Consider the following 6602-nt stretch of genomic DNA (forward strand, 5'->3'; position numbering starts at 1 on the left):
CAAGCAAGGCTTCCTGGAGGAAGAGGCATTTCAACTTCCCTTTAAAGAGCAAAGAGAGAAGGGCCTTCCAAGGCTTAGGAAGGGCAGGAAGAGCGGAGGGAAGGGGGAGACTCATTTGAGGAAAGACTTCCAGATGGTTCTAGTGACCAGGAAGACTCAGAGATAAGGTTTCCTGAGGAAACTTGTTCTAGTGCACTTACTTTGATTTTGCCTAGTTTCGGATAATTTAGGTAATGTCTGCATAATAGCTGAACCTCCTATGCTTTCAACATGTCCAATATTTCTTACATAAAATTATGTGATCAATCTTGCTCACTATCCCTCATTCACTCTCTCCCTCTCTCTCTCTCTCTCTCTCTCTCTCTCTCTCTCTCTCACACACACACACACACACACACCATTTCCTGATAGAAGAGGACAGCACAAACATTTAAAGCCAACTCTAATGAAGCAGGGCCTCTGATTCTCTCCACTAAATAACTGACCTGAACTCTGAGCTACGCTCTCACTCCCATCAGAAACATCTGGATACAGTCCCTGGTCTTGCTTCCTGGGAATGAGGTCAAAGATTTCAGGCCTGAGAGCAGGCTTGAATAATACTTCCTCAGCCATTTTCCTCTGCCTAGAAAGTGGCAGCTCCGCGTAACGCCACCCACTGTCTGCTTTAATAAGATATTTCTCGGTACTATGAGGTACCATGAAGTGCTACTCGAGAAAAAGTTTCTTATTGACCAAGGGATTCACCATGGGGTCTTCTTCTTTCATCTTCCCTCCTGGACTTTCCCTGTGTTAAAATGTAAACTGAAACATTAAATTTGGGGGAGTTTATCTAGGCAAAAATCAAACAGAATCAGGCATTACCAAACCAGAAGTGGTTAGGAATGTTCCACCAGCAGGAGCTGGGGAAAGACTTCATAGACGAGATGGAAGTGATGTGATTGGCTATCGCTTCAGTGGTTGCCTTATTTGGGAAACCTGAGTTGGCTGTTTGTGATTGACGGTCCTTAGGTTTTGATTTCTTAACCTTGAGGCATTGCAGGCTTTGGTTTTGGTTTGCTTACGTAGGCTACTAAGGCATTAAAGCCACCTCGGTCTAATGGCCTCCTTGTTTAATTAATTTAACACCCTCAAACATGGGTGCTGCAAGGAAAAGAGGGGTCCAGAGTTTTCTAAACCTTAGCACATCCTGCTTATTTTTAAAGTGGCATCAAACAACTGACGTGATTGGCCATTTTTTGTTGTTGTTGAACTTATTAGAGGACTGCATTGAGGAAATTAACCAACTGCTTGAAAATCATAAAATATTCAATTTTTTGGAAGTTCATTCTTCTGCCCAAGGGATCAAGTGATTTCCACCATTGCATAAATAAACTAGACTTGAGTCCTATACATGTGAGAAACTCTATGAAGAAAGTCATGCAACTCTCAAAAGGTGATTCAATAGAAGGTGAACAGGGATTAAAACTATGGCACTGTCACAGGTTATATTAAGATACAGCTCTTTTAATAACCATTAGAGCTTTGTTGATCAGTTCCAAGCTAATCTTTCCCAAACCATGCTGCTTGTTCCTTGTTCATTAAAAAATGCTGACTTGAATGATCGTACAGCCAGAGAACATCTCCGTCTGCAAAGAGAGGACCAACAAAACAGCAAAACCATTTTACCAAGCATCAAAGAAGCTAAGTATCTGCTGCCATCTCAGGGAGGGAAATGAACCCCAATCGTTACTCCTCTTAGATTTGCACAGGATTGTCAAGAGCTGAAAAACTTCAAAGTATAATAAAACTGTGGCTGAATTTTAGAAATATGAAGCATTTGGAGTAACTAATTTGGCCAAATGTTTATGTTTTGGTGCATAGTTGAACTGCTTATCAGACCTTCAGGAATTCTGTTTTTCATTTCTGTGCTTTTATTTCCTCTTCTATCTCCTCACCCCTCACTAGAAGCAAAACACCCTCTGGCAATGAAAGTTAAAGATGCTTCTCCATAGAGGCACCAAGCCAGGGCCAACGGGGCTGATCCCCAAGCCACTGCCAACTGCACTCTAAGCAGTAATTTTCCTTCTCCCTTGCTCTCTTCTGGGAAGTGCTAGAAAATGCAGAAGTCTTAGTGCCTCCCCGGGAGAAAAACAAAAACCTCTCCCCTGATAAGCATACCACCTCCACCACCCTCAAAGATCTTCTATTGACATGACTGACAAATGTTGCTGCAGAGAAGCTGTCCTTTGTGCCTGCAACAAACTAGAGCAGAGAGGTAGGCAGGAGAGTTCCCAAGAACCTCCAGGGAGGGAGACAAAATAATCTGCCCCTCTTTCCACAACCAACACGCCTGACCCTTCACTATCTGGGTCTTACGCTCTTTTCAGTCCTGATCTTAAAGAAATAGAATCCTGTTCAGGGAGAAGAAGCCCATTGTTTTTAAAGAGTAGGTGACACTCTGTTTCTACCTCTCAGTGGACACGGGTAAGGGAGGCATTTGGACAGCTTCTGGGGGAAACAATGCTGACATGGTGGATATTTGCAAGAAGGGACAGAGGAACTACTATCTTCTTCCAGCTCCGGGGTAACAATTCTGCGTTTCTTATTAGTTTCTTCACCTCCCAGCCCTGGGCGCTGCTGAACCCTACCAGAGATCCAAGGTGGGTCAGGCCAGCCCCTGCTAGCAGAGGCCCCCTTGCGCCCAGGTTCCACAGCCCACACTGATTCGAGCACATTCCAGGACATTCCACAACTGGGAGGCTAGCAGCCTGGAATGTCTGGAACCCACAAAGGGAAGGTGTCCCAGCACGCTCCCCCACCCCATCCCAACCACATTTTCCCAAAGATCTCAAAGCATTCTCCGAGCGTGACCTCATTTTCTAATAGGTGTTTCTTTCTAGTCTCATGCCTACTGTTAGGAATGACTCTCTTTTTGCATGAATGTCACTTTGATTTTTTTTCACATGACCTGTCTCGTGGCAAGAACATCATATGGGCCACCAAGAACTCGACTACTCGTTTACTCAACTACTAATTAGATACCCCAGACACTCGTTCGAGCACTCTGCACTGTGAGATTTAACAACGAAACAGCAAGGAGATGACCTCGCCAATCCCCCGCTTTGAAAGAAAAATATGTAATGTGGGGCCCAGACATGTATCATGCATACAACGTGCGTGCGCGTGTGCGTGCGCGTGTGCGTGCGCGTGCACGTGTGCGTGTGCGTGTGTGTGTGATTGCTAGTGATAATGCGATCTTTAGGACTTCCATTTCCTTATCCACGGAATGGAGATGACACTCGCTTTACGTGCCCGGAACTTAATGGCCACTTACTAAGTGTTTATTGAATAAACACCTGGATGGATGAACAAATGTAACCTATCTGGGCTTGTGTCCTCATTCCACACTTGCCACGCTTCGTTCCCAAGGCAATTTGCAGAATTGAAAGAACAAATGCTTTGGACACTTGAAACGAATTTAGTGCTATAGGTCAATTATAACTCAATTAAAAAGAAAATGCTTTTGAAAACTGAACACTAGCTGTAAAATATAACATCATTATTCACGTGACTATTAGTACCGGTGCCCAAGTGTATCAGGGCCTCATGAGTATATTTCTTTTCTTATATATACAACGGCCACTCGACAAGTTCCCAGCACTAATCATGGAGGAACACTGTGCCTCCACGGTTCTTTCTATAACTTGGTTTCTAGGCACCATTCTCCTCTCCCCGGGAAAATTATTGAACACGAATTGAGTGCTTGAGGTTGGGGAGTTTCACAGCTTGATCAGACAGCTAGCATATGGGGTAAGAGCACTAGTCCTGGAGTCACACTGCTTGGGTTTGTGCCCCGATTCCACCATTTACTAAGGGACTGGACCTCACTATGCCTTCGTTGACCTGTAATACGGGGGCAGTGGTGGAATCCAGTTCCTAGGGCTGCCATGAAGGTTGAAGAAGACAACAGGTGCAAAGCAACTAGAGAACTGCCTTGCACACGGGAAGAACTCCATCAGTGTTGCCTCTAACCATTGCGGGTGCTACTACCATCATCATTATGATGATTACTATAATTATCATCCCCTCATTCGTGGAGCTTGCAGTCTCGTGGAGGAGACACATGACAGTACATAGCTGGAGGAATGACACGAGCACCAAAAGGTCACGAGCAGCAAGCTATGGAGACAGAGGCTCACCATCCTCATCACCTTCTCTGTGTAGTCTCTGGTTTGTCACTGTTCCAACACACACAAAACTTAAAAATAATACCCCAGATTCCATCTGAGGGGTGCAGGGCCTAATGTGTCTCGTGATGGTCACACAGTGCTTGCATTAATGCAGCTCAGGTTGGGGAGCCGTGTCACACTGTTGGCTCCAACTGAGCTTTTTGCTCCAATAAGACCCCCAGGGCCTTTTCACATCAACTGCTGCCAAGTTACGTGTTCTCCAGCCTGTATTCTTATAATTCGTTTTTGGACCTAAAAACAAGCTTTTGCATTTATCCTTATTACATTTCATGTTGTTAGTTTTGGCCCCGCATTGCAGCATGTCAAGATAATTTCGAGCCTTGATTCTGTCAGCTATCTTATTTCTATCCCCTCCAGACTTGTGTCGCTAGTGCATTTGATCAGCATACCTACTATCCCCTCATGCAAGACACTAATAAAAATATTGACCAAAATAAGACTAAGAGAATAGCCCAATATTTCAATTGCAGAACCCTCTGCAGATGTACACGTGTCTGTTAATCTTTTGGGGTATGGTTGTTTAAGCAGCTTTGAATTCTTGAGGGGTACCCCTGTTTCACTATTGTATTCAAAATGCCTTGTCAAATGCCTTACTGAGATCAAGATACATTGCATCTGTGACATTGTCGAATATCTTTTTAAATTTAAAATTTTCCTGGGGTGCTGGTATCTCCTTTAAATTTGATGAAAATATCAATGTCTACATCCAGGCTATCAATAAAGAAAGTAGGGGATATCATTTAATAGATTACTTAAGAATAAAGTTATGCCATTCAGTTATGACTCTTGAATTCCCACTTTAGGTCTTAATGTGAAGGGTTCATTTGTTAGGATTGTTTTAAAAAAGAAAAAAAAAGAGTCTTTCAAATCTCAGTGGCTTAAGACAAAGACAAAAGAAGGTTGTTTCTTACTCACACGAAGCGTTCCTGATTGACAGGCTGCCTTCCATGCGTCATTCAGGAAATGTAGTCTTGTCCGTCTTGTGGCTCCTCCCTTCTCGTGGTCCTTGGAGTTCTCTAACCCTAACCCTACAGGAGAAAAAGGGAAGATTACTACACGTGGAGTGTTTATGTGGTCCAGGCCTCGAAGTAGTGCATATCACCTCTGCGTGTTTCACGGGCTAGAATTCAGTCACATGACTACCCCTACCTGCACAGGAGGCTGGAACATGCAGTCTAACATGTGCCCAGCGAAAAGAGGAAATGAACAGCAAGTCTGGCTCTAAAATGGGCAGCAAGCATCATTTAGGTGGGACTCATATGCTATTTCAGGTCAAGTATGTGGCTAAAGCTGCCAAGAGGGGTTTGATGCATCAGGAAGTATAAGAGCTAGGTTCTAATTCCAAGTCCACGTTTTTGTTTTTGTTTTTTAAAGTACAGCCATGGATAAGCCACAGAACTGTGAGATGGTTAGGTCTACCCTCTTGGCCCATTTCACCCACGGCTGAATCCTCAACCATAGCCCAGTGCCTGGGACATGGTTGGTATGTCCATTAGCTGTTACGGGCCGTTAAGCCAGGAAATCAAAAGGACAGAGTGGTGTTTTAGAAAGATGCATCTGAGAGCTGGTGTCTTAGGCAACTTAGAGGAAAATACATTAGGTGAGTATTGCATCGGTCTTAGCATTGAGGTCTTGATCTCAGAGCATGGGGGAGAAAACAAAGAATAGATGAAAGGGCTTCTAATTCTGATAATATGGCAGGCTAACATAACTTGAAAATACCTCCTTCAATTACGCCTCAGATTGTAGGATAAAATATAACAAAAAAATGCTTTTAAAGCAAAACTAAGGTCACATGAAAGAAGGAAAAAATCACAGGAGGAAGAGAAACGAAACCAAATAAGTTAGCATGTGAAGCAATGCTCCATTTGCTCTCAGAATTGGAGTGAGTCACAGATCTTCATAACCCTTGGAACTTGGGTCTTAATGACCACAGGACCACAGGAAATAACGTGTTGAGCCTGAACAAGTTGGTGGTGGGAATGAGACTCCTACATGAAGCCAAGCCCATGGTAGGCCTGAACCATCAGGGAAAATATTAACAACAACAACAAAAATTTTTTTTCAACCAGCACAGCAAGATGACATGGAAACTTATTTGTCTCTGTGGGAAAAAGCCTTTCCTCATGATTTGAAACCCTGGACCTGGTCTACACATGAACTTGGTTTTGAATATTGCCCTCCTGGAATGGGCCAGAAATGCCAAGCCAAGAACGTTAATGTAAAAACTGGTCCCTGCTAGTTGTATTTTGGGAGTACCTGAAAGAAGCAATTATAAAAGCACTTTAGAGTGACATTTTTCAATTCAGAACACTGGTAGTTTCAGAAAAATAAGCACACCCCACATGAGATAAGCTCACAGTAAAAGAAATT

At 43.5% G+C, this 6602-nt stretch overlaps 1 protein-coding gene across 1 annotated transcript in view; it reads right to left on the reverse strand.

The window, feature by feature from the left end:
• The window catches only part of CALD1 (caldesmon 1), a 220033-nt gene extending 214867 nt beyond the window's left edge, over positions 1-5166 (reverse strand). Inside the window, exon 1 of the mRNA XM_019654802.1 lies at positions 5145-5166. The gene's annotated coding sequence lies outside the window, so the exon portion shown is untranslated. The remainder of the gene's footprint in view (positions 1-5144) is intronic.
• Between the last annotated feature and the right edge of the window lie 1436 nt (positions 5167-6602).

The sequence above is a fragment of the Hipposideros armiger genome, unplaced genomic scaffold, assembly GCF_001890085.2.
Source record: "Hipposideros armiger isolate ML-2016 unplaced genomic scaffold, ASM189008v1 scaffold_231, whole genome shotgun sequence".
NCBI lineage: Eukaryota > Metazoa > Chordata > Mammalia > Chiroptera > Hipposideridae > Hipposideros > Hipposideros armiger.